General features: G+C 41.0%; 1 protein-coding gene across 1 annotated transcript in view; it reads left to right on the forward strand.

The window, feature by feature from the left end:
* PAPPA2 (pappalysin 2) overlaps positions 1-13019 on the forward strand; it is a 320885-nt gene that overhangs the window by 262306 nt on the left and 45560 nt on the right. The gene's annotated exons all lie outside the window — the stretch shown is intronic.

The following is a 13019-nucleotide window of genomic DNA, read 5'->3' on the forward strand; positions in this document are numbered from 1 at the left end:
TCCTCTCCCACGTGCCTTCCTTGGCTCACTCTAATTTTGCCACAGTAGCTCTTGGCTGATTCTTGAACATGCCAGACACATCCCACCTCAGAACCTTTGCCCCATGGTTCCCTCTGCCTGGAATGCTCTTCTCTTGGGTATCTTCATGTCCTGCTCCTCAGCTTCCTTCCTCAATTTACTCAATGTCAGGAAGGCCTCCTTTGACTACACTATCTAAAATGTTAACTCCCCTACACTTTTGTCTCTCTTCCCTCTTTTATCTTTTTCTCCTTAGGACTTATCGTGACCATGCATAGTATATATTTAACTCATTTATCTTATATATTAATCAGTCTCTTTCTGCCACTAGAATAAAAAGATCAAAAGATCACTGAAGAATTATGGTTCACTACCATATCCCAGATCCTAGAATACTACCTACTATGGAGTAAGTGTTCAATAAATACTTGTGTGAAATGAATAAATGAAAAAGAGAAAGATGGAGAAGATGGTGATACATTATTTCTTCTTAGAATGGAAGGGTGGGGATATCAGAAAGCCTGGAAGATGGCTTGTTTTATTAAACTGTCTAATAAACAAAAACCTTAGAAGTTTGTTCTTGCAGAGTCACCAAGACATAGACTCTAGAGAGGTACCACATTTCATTTGGAATTCATTCTCAGATTGCTCCCTTTTCCTCACAGGCTAATTGTGCTGTGTTATTGGCGAGGATGTATGTTAAAGCAGGAGGATAAGGAACAAATACATAAGTATGATTCAGGGGTGGGGGATGGGAGGAGTGTGACCCTATCAATTCAGTCACTCAGCAAACACTTACTGGGGCTTACTGTGTGCCCTAGAACTATGCTAAGTGCTGGGAATATAAAGAGGGAAAAATGAGAGTCCCTCTGTTTACAAGAGTTACAATCTGGCCATAAAAATGACCATTTATAATAATGCAACATGAGAAGTGCCTTGTTTGTGGTAGAGAACTATAGGAACACCTTAGAGGAAGCAACTAATTCTTCTGCTGGGGAACTCTGGGGGGGGGGGTGTTCATTAGTCGTTCAGTCATGTCAGACTCTTCGGGATCCCATGAACTGTCATCTGTCAGATTCTTCTGTCCATGGTGTTCTCCAGGCAAGAATACCAGGGTTGCCATTCCCTTCTCCAGGGGATCTTTCCAACCCTGGTCTCCTGCACTGCAGACAGATTCTTTATCATCTGAGCCACCAGGGAAGACCTTGGAGTTGGGGAAGGAGCAATAGACCAGGAAGCTCTTCCTTTGGGTTATAAACTATGATCAAAGGGAACATTCTAGTGGGTAAGAAGTTCTGTGTGTCTGAAACCAGAGTATGTGCTGTGGTGAGGGAGAGGGGAGATGGGAGCTAGAAACATGGGATAGGACAGAGGCAGGCAGACGAGACCCTGTAGTGCATGGTGCACTCCTCTAAGGATGTTGAACCCAAAGAGAAAACTGCACCAGGGGGAGGGACTCTGGGAAGTCCAGTTGGAAGTGGAAAGGAGAAAGCCAGAAAAACACCTTGCCTGGTTCTCCCATCCCCTGGCCTTTCTGGACTTTCTGCACCATTTCCCACAGTCTGTTGTGAAGGTTTAGCTGGAATTAGAATACCTGAAGAAAGGACTTCTGCCTCGTGTTCCTGGAGTGCCAGGCAGAGTAGCCCCTGTCAGTCCCTCTAACTCAACTTCTTATGTGAAAGACTTCTCTTTCTCTATAAGCAGCTAAAGGGGTAAAGGCTTGGAACTTTTACAATCCATTTTCTCCACCTGAGAGATGAACTGCTTCAGGAACCCTTCTACACTTACTTTAGCATCTGCCCAACAAGGTATCCGATGAGCATAGTCAGTGGATTCAGGGTTTGTGAGACCAGAGTGCAGGCCTTCCAGTGATAGGGATTCTTCCACTTCCATTTTCTGAATGGGACATTCAGAAAGAGCAGTTCACTTTTCTTCATGAAGACAGCAGAGACTTGGCTATTTCCAAACTGGAAAACAGTATCTTCTGTTTTATTAAAACCTCTCCTTTCTCCATTGTCCTTCAAGGGAGTCACTATTATTTATTTACCTCTATTCCATAGCATTTTGTTCATGTTTATATTCCTACTTCCTTTTTCAGCACGGGGCAAATTGTAGGTGTCTTATAAATGTTAGTCGAGTAAGCAAAGAAATTGCTATGGCATCATTTTCTACTTTGGAAGTAAACACATATCTTCTCCTCAAACTGAGTATGTTGCTGCAGCTTCCTACAGTTATATATAATTATATCCTTGTCAATTGCAAGTTGCAAACGCCAGAGAGAAAATGCAGAATTTATTTTCTTCTTAAGCCAAACATCAAACGTTATCATTTGTATCACTGCATTTATCATGACTATGGTCTAGTAAGTAAATTCCTGGTTTTGGAAAATAGGTTATCCAAGCACAATTTTGACGATGATAACATCTAAGGAACACTGTAGATCTTGGGATAAAAAAAATTGTGTTTAAAAAAAAGTTGAGTTTTTATTCATAATCTCTGTTCTTCATGAGCTACATCATTTTAGGCTGCTTTACTGTCCTGTGACTCCATTTCCTTGTTTAAAATAGGTGTAATACTTAACTCGTAAGGTTAGTATGAGTATCAGATGAGAAGCATGTGACCAGAATTTAATTTTGTGATTGATGCATAGTAATCTTTCTTGGTTGGCTGTCATTCCTACTGGAGGCAAGCTGCTTCCCCTCACTTCTGCCTGCCTCCTCTCATCTGTAATGGCACACCATGCTTTTTATAATTTGGAGATGCAACTAAATAATGTCGTGGTGGGTCATAGTGTGCAATATGGTTAGCAGCACCATTACTTTAGTGGCACCCTTGAGACTAGTGCCATGTTTCTGTGTGAAAATAAAGTGAAATAATTAAATTAGCTGCTTCCAACACTGTAGTGGAAGAATCGAAGTAACTCACAAAATGAACTTCATTCTTACCTTGAAAGAGTTTGTTCCTAAAAAAACCCAAAAGTCAGAAGTTCAAAGGTTGAAAGCATAATTGACATTTCCTGAATCCCCAAATCAGTATTTTTTATGCCAAAAGGAAACCAAGGGTTAATCCAATGTTAATATTCATTATCATACATTCGCTAAGCAGCATGCTATTACCTGTACTCTCTCAGCTCTTTTATAGATATAATGAAATTAAGAAGGATTGCTTACAAATGAAGCTTACATGGGATGCTTCACCTTTAGGGAACTGAAACTTTACTAAAACAGAAAAACAAGAAAAAGTCAATGGAAGCACAGGAGACAATGATGAGGTTATTACGCTTGTGTTCCCAGATCCTCAGAAATGAGATTATGCACTAACCACAGATGACCCATAATGTCTGCCATTTCGTGGCATTCAATGGCTCTTGAGGGGTGGGAGATCTAAGCCTGTCCTCATGTCACACGAGTATAAGTTCCTCAGTTCTTGGTCTCATCACAACAAAGATTTGGAGTGACGGACATTAAAGCCCCCTCGGCATGTCACAGCTCTTAGGTCTTGGATAGACGACGTTATAGCTCTCAGGTCTCGAAAGGACCATGTTATAGCTCTTAGACAAATCAGTGTTACAGCTCAGTGTTACAGCTGTATTTTATTTAGAAGATAGCAGGAAAATCCATCTCTGAGACGTGAGGGCACGTTGATCCAAAGACGCGAAGAGAAGAGTGCCCCAGCACGCAGGAGACAGAGAGAGAACTAGCTTTGGCTCCTCTTTTTATATGTTTATCTCTCCCTGGGCCTGTCCTATGTAAATTGGGCCAGCCAGGAGTGTTGCTTGTTTTACCTGAGGTCCTGACCCCGGTCCTCAGACCTTCTTTTGTTCTATTTTCTCAGGCTTTTCCCTTCCTTGTCTTGGACTCCTTTCCCTAGTCTACCTACCTAACACTCACAAAGAAGAGCCTATTACACCAAAGCCGTTGTATTAAATGAAAATCTTCCTCAAGTAAAAGCTTCATAGCTTACATCGATTTATCTTGAAGGATGTTCCATATTATACTCAATCTTGAGTTTTGGTGTCCTTTAGAATCACTTGGGCAGTTTGTAAAGGGAGCAGACCTGTCTTCCCCTCTTCAGAGAGGTTCACAATGCCTTGGGGTATGTATTTTTTAACAGGCACCCCAAGTAATTCCGTTGTAAAACTTTGCAAAACACTGCTATTATAAAATTCTGGCAACATAAATGTTTTAAGTAAAAGCACACCTATTTGGAGCCTGGCTCATTTGTTTAGTAAATGATGATCTCCTATTACATGTAAACCTCTGCTATCTCCCATACTTCAAATACCTGGTATCTGGCAAGACAACAGAGCAGTGGATTAAATTGCATCATTTTCTCTAGTCTGCTTCCAATGATTTCATTCTTTGTAATAAAAATGATGTCTTACATTTGGATAACACTTTATTGCCTGCAAAGTTGTATATATAAAATATATATTTTAGATATTTATAATTTCATTTGAATCTTCTCATAAACCAATAAACTAGGGGAAAAAGGATTTTATTATCCTTATTTCACAGACAAATTAGATCTTGTCGGATGATCTGTCCAAGGTTGCACGGCTTTCAAGAATTGGAGAGAGCAGTGCAACCAACTTTTCTGACTTCAAGTTCAGTGATTTCCCCTGAATCACCGTGTTTTCTGTAGTCTGGTGTACATCTGGATTACTTTGCCCATCAAACAGAGAAGAAGTCCCTTGTCACAACCGTGAGAGCCTCCTTGTTCCCACACTTTCCTTCCCTCCCCGTGAAGTCTAACAAAATAATTTAGAGAGAGATTTCCCTATAGTACTGCTTTTCCTTATTGTGAGTTTGTTTTTAAAGAACAATCAAGTAAACTTTTCAGGTTCCTATAAAATTTGTTTGCCTGTCTTTGGGGATTCTTCTGGATTTTACTCCTGAAAATGATACCTGAGTCCTAGAATAATATACTTTTCATTAAAGGAAGAATTTCCAAGAACTTGGGTAGTAAGGCATTTTGATGAAAAACAACTCCAAGTGGCAACTGTCATAAAAGGAAGAGTGAGGCTCTCCTGGGTTCAAATACTATTTGACTTACACGTTGGAGCCTCTTTCGGCTCAGTGGCAAGAATGGGGATGGTATTCTGTCTTGAAGGTGAAAGGTTGCTGCTGAGAGCCATGTGTTATGCTGGGATTTGTGACCTCTGGAGGAGAGGATTTCGATTCTGGGTCAGAGACAAGGCTTGACTACTTGGAGCTTTTTGTGTAGCAAAGTTTTATTAAAGTATAATAGAGATAGGGAAAGCTTCTGACACAGACATCGTAAGGGGACAGAAAGAGTGCCCCCTTGCTAGTTTCTGAAGTGAGAAATAGATTTAAGGGCCTAGATCTGATAGATAGAGTGCCTGATGAACTATGGACGGAGGTTCCTGACATTGTACAAGAGACAGGGATCAAGACCATCCCCATGGAAAAGAAATGCAAAAAAGCAAAATGGCTGTCTGGGGAGGTCTTACAAATAGCTGTGTAAAGAAGAGAAGCGAAAAGCAAAGGAGAAAAGGAAAGATATAAGCATCTGAATGCAGAGTTCCAAAGAATAGCAAGAAGAGATAAGAAAGCCTTCTTCAGTGATTAATGCAAAGAAATAGAGGAAAACAACAGAATGGGAAAGACTAGAGATCTCTTCAAGAAAATTAGAGATACCAAGGGAATATTTCATGCAAAGATGGGCTTGATAAAGGACAGAAATGGCATGGACCTAACAGAAGCAGAAGATATTAAGAAGAGGTGGCAAGAATACACAGAAGAACTGTACAAAAAAGATCTTCACGACCCAGATAATCACGATGGTGTGATCACTGACCTAGAGCCAGACATCCTGGAATGTGAAGTCAAGTGGGCCTTAGAAAGCATCACTACGAACAAAGCTAGTGGAGGTGATGAAATTCCAGTTGAGCTATTTCAAATCCTGAAAGATGGTGCTGTGAAAGTGCTGTACTCAATATGCCAGCAAATTTGGAAAACTCAGCAGTGGCCACAGGACTGGAAAAGGTCAGTTTTCATTCCAATCCCAAAGAAAGGCAATGCTAAAGAATGCTCAAACTACCACACAATTGCACTCATCTCACATGCTAGTAAAGTAGTGCTCAAAATTCTCCAAGCCAGGCTTCAGCAATATGTGAACCGTGAACTTCCTGATGTTCAAGCTGGTTTTAGAAAAGGCAGAGGAACCAGAGATCAAATTGCCAACACCTGCTGGATCATGGAAAAAGCAAGAGAGTTCCAGAAAAACATCTATTTCCGCTTTATTGACTATGCCAAAGCCTTTGACTGTGTGGATCACAATAAACTATGGAAAATTCTGAAGGAGATGGGAATACCAGACCACCTGATCTGCCTCTTGAGAAATCTGTATGCAGATCAGGAAGCAACAGTTAGAACTGGACATGGAACAACAGACTGGTTCCAAATAGGAAAAGGAGTATGTCAAGGCTGTATATTGTCACCCTGCTTATTTAACTTATATGCAGAGTACATCCTGAGAAACGCTGGACTGGAAGAAGCACAAGCTGAAATCAAGATTGCCAGGAGAAATATCAATAACCTCAGATATGCAGATGACACCACCCTTATGGCAGAAAGTGAAGAGGAACTAAAAAGCCTCTTGATGAAAGTGAAAGTGGAGAGTGAAAAAGTTGGCTTAAAGCTCAACATTCAGAAAACGAAGATCATGGCATCCAGCCCATCACTTCATGGGAAATAGATGGGGAAACAGTGGAAACAGTGTCAGACTTTGTTTTTTTGGGCTCCAAAATCACTGCAGATGGTGACTGCAGCCATGAAATTAAAAGACGCTTACTCCTTGGAAGGAAAGTTATGACCAACCTAGATAGCATATTCAAAAGCAGAGACATTACTTTGCCAACAAAGGTTCATCTAGTCAGGGCTATGGTTTTTCCTGTGGTCGTGTATGGATGTGAATTGGACTGTGAAGAAGGCTAAGCGCCGAAGAATTGATGCTTTTGAACTGTGGTGTTGGAGAAGACTCTTGAGAGTCCCTTGGATTGCAAGAAGATCCAACCAGTCCAATCTGAAGGAGATCAGCCCTGGGATTTCTTTGGAAGGAATGATGCTAAAGCTGAAACTCCAGTACTTTGGCCCCCTCATGCTAAGAGTTGACTCATTGGAAAAGACTCTGATGCTGGGAGGGATTGGGGGCAGGAGGAGAAGGGGACGACAGAGGATGAGATGTCTGGATGGCATCACTGACTCGATGGACGTGAGTCTGAGTGAACTCCGGGAGTTGGTGATGGACAGGGAGGCCTGGTGTGCTACAGTTCATGGGGTTGCAAAGAGTGGGACACGACTGAACTGAACTGAACTTTGTGTCTGTTGGTGCTGCTAAGCAGATAAGAGAGATACCTCAAGGCTGAGGGAGTTTCACCAGGCCTCTCTCCTATCATATGCACTTTTGAGATAGGATAGCACGAGGTGTGTCATCCGCCCGCCCCCAATAAGACTGACATGAATACTGGTTTATTGAGCCATTAGCAGCCCAAGGTTTGAAAAAAGAAAAAAAAGCTAGCTTTAAGCAGAACCATTTTGAAGAAAGGGCAGATTCCCAAGCAAATACATAGTTTCATTAACACAGCTTAAGCAAAATATTTCCATAAGAAAAACGCATTGGTTAGCTCCAGGCAGAACCAGGTATCATCAACACAGAATTAAAAGAAGACTCTTTTAATTTTGTGTAGAGAAGGAAAAACAAAAACAAAATCTTCTGCCACTTGCAGTTCATTTCCTTCTGCCACTTGGGGATCTCTGACCTTCCTGCCTGTTACCCTCTCAAAGGGTTGCTATAAAAATTCAAAATAACACTTTTGCAGTGTTTTTCAGTTTCTTGCACATAGTTTTGAATTATGTAAAAATGGAATTTGTGTTTACTTAGTACAAATCTCACCTTTGGAAATTTCTACATCTATGAAAAGATATCACCAGCTATCTATAAGAAAGAGAAATATTATTCTACAAGTTCTATGCTCTGCTTGTTAGTGTGTGTGTGTGTATGTACAGGTTGATGTGTGTAGGCCTTTTTTTTTTTTCTGTGCCTTTTACAAATGGGGCTGGGAAGACAATGGCGATTCAGTGCTTCCTATTGGAATACCTCTGACTAAAGAAGCAATGTTTAATGGCTTGGTTATGAGTTTGAGAAGAGAGTAAGGATGAACATATACTATTATGTTGTATCTAAATGTTTCAAGAGCATTCTGGCTTAGGAAGCGTGAAGGATTTGAAATTCCCAAATGGGCTGTCTGAGTCTTTGCTGTTGTAATAACGGCTTCCTGCTTCGCCTACTACGTCCGCAGACGTAGACTTTTCTATAATGATGGCGTCAGCAGAGACCTTGCAGAAAGAGAGGACATAAAACAAAAAGGCTTCTTGGCTGTCAAATAAATTCCTGCCAGTCAAAGTGACTGAGCAGTGGAATCTGGCAGCTGGGACAGATAGGAGCAGCCAACTGTGCACTCAGTGTCGCCGCTCATATCTAGGGGGCCTGAGCTGAGGGTATGGGAAGAGCTCCACGTGGACTTCCACTGAGAGCACTGTGTGCTTTTCTCATCCCTGCTTTTCATCTTCTTCCTTTCCCCTTCTTCCTCCTCTTTTCTGTCACTCTAATACCAAACTGTAAGAGTCTTAGAGGGAGAAGGCAGTGGCAACCCACTCCAGTACTCTTGCCTGGAGAATCCCATGGACAGAAGAGCCTGGTAGGCTGCAGTCCATGGGGTCGCGAAGAGTCGGACACGACTGAGCGACTTCACTTTCACTTTTCACTTTCATGCATTGGAGAAGGAAATGGCAACCCACTGCAGTGTTCTTGCCAGGAGAATCCCAGGGACGGGGGTGCCTGGTGGGCTGCCATCTATGGGGTCGCACAGAGTCGGACACGACTGACGCGACTTAGCAGCAGCAGCAGCAGCAGCAGCAAGAGTCTTAGAGATAAGAATGATGTCTTACCTTCATCCCCATGTGTGCTTGCCAAGTTGTTTCAGTCACGTCGGATCCTTTGCGACCCTATAGACCAGTAGCCCACCAGGTTCCCCTGTCTACGGGATTCTCCAGGCAAGAATACTGGAGTGGGTTACCACGTCCTCCTCCAGGGGATCTTCCTGACCCAGGGATGGAACCAGCGTCTCTTACCTCTCCTGCATTGGCGGGCGGGTTCTCTACCACTCATGCCACCTGAGAAGCCCCACCTTCATCTCTAGACCTCCTCCTCAATGCAAGATTCATTTCACTTGCTGCTCAGAAGGCGGTTGCTGTGCGAAACCAAAGACCTGGAAAAAGAATGGCTCCCACCCCTCCAGCGCCATTTCTCATGGCAAACCTTTGGGTTTTTCCAAAAAGATACCCACTCCAGTATTCTTGGGCTTCCCTTGTGGCTCAGCTGTTAAAGAATCTGCCTGCAATGCAGGAGACCTGGGTTCAATCCCTGAGGTGGGTAGATCCCCTGGAGAAGGGAAGGCTACCTACTCCAATATTCTGGCCTGGAGAATTCCATGGACTGTATAGTCCATGGGGTCGCAAAGAGTCAGACACGACTGACCGACTTTCCCTGAGCGACAAAAAAATAATAAGATTAATTTTTTTAATTATTGTCCTTAACCACTGTGTCTGCAGAATGTTTAATTATATCTTGTGACTTTCCTTTCTAAAATAGGAATATTGGCATTTTGCCTTACCTTATAAAGAAGTGGTCTTTTGAGAACCAGATTTCATGGAGAGGTTTTTCTTAAAAACACATAGTATGGCAATTGTTTGCATGTAAATGAATTTTTTTTAAAAATGTTTCTTTCTGAAATACAAAAGAATCCATCACAACAGCTCATTTTCACTATTGGTTTGTTTCATAAATTCAGTTCTCTCAGATTGGATAATACTTTTTTCCAGTATATCATAATTAGGAATTATTGAATATATCATAATTTAGTATATCATTATTAGGAAGTCCAAGTTAATGAGATTTTCCTGGGGCTACATTCATTAGGTTTGCAAAAATTCTCAACACTGTGGAATTCCTCTCTCAACTCCTCAGCTCATCAACAGAATTGCTCAGTCAAAACAAATCTTATAATTTCTGACTTTGCTTTCCCAAGTTGGTCCCAGAAGGATTAATAACATCTTAAATAAAACCAAACTGTTTTAAGAGAAAGAAAAAAGCAGGAAGAAAAAAAGACAATACCCTTCAGTGGCACAGCTCCCTACTATTTGGTATCATCCTCCTGGTGTCCCCTTGTCTCCTAATCCTTGCCCTCCCCTCACCTCGAGGGTCCTCTTGAGAGGTGCAGTTATGAGTAACAGCCCTAGTGACACTTGCCACACACCATGAGAGAACAAATCCTTCAGATGTGAGTCATGCAAAGATCTTTGTTCGTCTGTTTTAAGCATGGAATTGTTCCCTCTCTGCTTGAGTAAGTCTGAAGCATCAATTTCCTCTTCTCTAGAGAACAGACAAGGGGGTCTTGGAAGATGAGGGAAGAGGAACCAAAAGCCTACTGGAGGGTAATGTGCTATGGTCCAAATAGATATTCAGAATAACACTGTATTTTATTTAGGGCTGCATACATATATAGTATTGATGATAAGGAAATCATTACAAACCTGGGCAGGAGCAGAACTTTGTGGCCTGATGTGATTAGTTGCCCATTCTGTTAAGTAACTTATTCCTGATAAAAAAAACAAAAAACAAAAAACAATTGAGCAATTTTTTGTTAGACCTTAATGTTGGCTAACCATCAGTCTTGTGACTTTCAGCAACACATTTAAACATGCAACAGCCTTCATACAGCCCTATGACCTTCCGAATAACCCTAACTAGTTTCCCTTCCCCTCCTCCCTCCCTCCCTTCCCTCTCTCTCTCTCTGTCTCCTTCTCTCTCTCCCCCCTCCCTTTCTCTACCCTCTTTTCTTCTCTCCCATCTGCTCTCCCTTTGTTCTTCCTTCCTCTCTTCTCTTCTTTTCTCTTGATTTTTTTTAAAAATTAAAGTAGCTCAATCAAAAGAAAATCTTTAAACTGGTTTTCTCATGAATCTTTTCCTTTTGAAAAGTTCAAAACAAATCCTTGGCACTCAGTGTTCTCAATTGACTCATCTGAGAAGTGGATTGCTAATATTGTAACAGCTATATAATCATATACTAATGTGTAGAAATAATAATTTAAAATGTCAGAATAGTTGTTACCAGAAGGGAGAAAGGAAGGAAAATGATGTTAGAGAGATACACATAGGGGACTTTAACTGAACGTCTAATGTCTTAAACTCCAGAAGCACATAAAGTGAAATGTTATAATTTGATAAAGCTGGGCAGAGGGCATAAGGTTATTTTTTCAATTATTCTCCATAACTTTTCAAATATAATATATAGGATTATAATTTGTCAAAAAAAATATTCCAGGAAGTAAGAAAATCATATTGAACTGTTAAAAGATAAACTGAGGCATATTATTAAAGGTTTTAAGAGTTTATAGGAACAAATCTCAATTTGAATTAGGCAATGCCAAACTGGAACTGGTTAGGAGTACTCCACAAGGAGGTGTTGGGGAGAGATTTGATTATATAGAACAGGCAAAAGAAAGTAAGGAAATCATTGACTGGTTATTGCTTAAAGCCTAATTGGTTGCCCTTTGTTTTCAATTTCATAACCTTGAGGCATTGATGGGCTTAGATTCCGGTTTACTTCCACAGGCCACCATGGCATTTAGAGCCATCTTAGCATAATGACCTTCTTGTTAAGTTAATTTAACATACCTCACCAGGAGCTGGCCCTTCTCTGCCAGCTTCTTCCTAATTTCCCTCCAGTTTCATATCCGTCTTTCAGCTCACCACCACAAATGTGCACATAAAAATGTAGGACCTGGAAAACATTTGAAATTTTCTGCCAATTTTAATTAGTAAGTAGTTATTCAATTAATTCTCTATGCAGATCTTTTCTTATGAGATGAATGATTTTCATAGGCCAGAAGATAAAGAAAAATCCTAAAAATACAGCATCCTATTTAGTGGTTGACAAATATTTTAAAAACATTGTCTCTCTCTAAGTCACTGAGATAAGGTTATGAGTTGGATACAGTCTCTATTTGCCGGGGTCCAGACCCGGGGGATCCGGGGAATTAGAAGGGGAGATGGCTTCGGCAATCAGGATACGATAGCTTTAATTAAATATTAATTAGAGATATAAAGAGTAATAAAATAAGGATAGCTCAGTAGGAAAATTCAGTGGAGAAAAGAGGCTGAATAACTTGGTTTACGTGGAAAGCTAATAAAATTCCAAGGCAAGGAATTTACGTCACGACATGAGGAGACCAGTCTTTCGAGGAACTGATCCCATTTTTTATTTCCAGGGTCTGTTTTTATACACTGAGATGTTATACAAAAGTCACGTGGGGACAGCAGTCCTGACTTTTATTAAAGTCAGGTGCTTTATACAAATGTATACAGAGGTCTTAGGGGTGTTACATCATCTTTTAGCCAGGGGGCCTGCTGACAATTTATGACCCTCTCCTTGTGACAGCGGTCAGTCAACCAGAACACTTATTTCTCCAGGGGTGATTATTCTTAAAACAGACGCCACCTTCCGAAGGTACCAGATAAAGTTACATTCCTATAGGGTGAGGGTGTAGTGGGTTTTAATTAAGGAAAGAATTTGCTTAGCCTAAGGTCTAACGTGATTAATATCAAAGGTTAATACTTATTTCTTCTATATATTCATTAATGTGTATAAGGGCAGGGGATGTGGAGACTTAGCAGCAAACATTGGCTCAACAAGTGAAAAACCCTTCACTGATACAATTTCTAATCAGCCCACTATACTATACTAATAGTTTTCTAACTTCTCTAAAGAACCTGTTTTTAGAAGGTTTAAAGCATCTCGTGCCTCTCATGGTTGGGAGGCTGTGAGCAATCACATGTGGCCGGACAAGCCTGTCAGGCAGGCTAGAGAACCTTCAGAGGAGTTTGTAGGTTGAAACACTCCTATCACACCCAAGAAT

The sequence above is a fragment of the Bubalus kerabau genome, chromosome 5 (genome assembly GCF_029407905.1).
Source record: "Bubalus kerabau isolate K-KA32 ecotype Philippines breed swamp buffalo chromosome 5, PCC_UOA_SB_1v2, whole genome shotgun sequence".
NCBI lineage: Eukaryota > Metazoa > Chordata > Mammalia > Artiodactyla > Bovidae > Bubalus > Bubalus kerabau.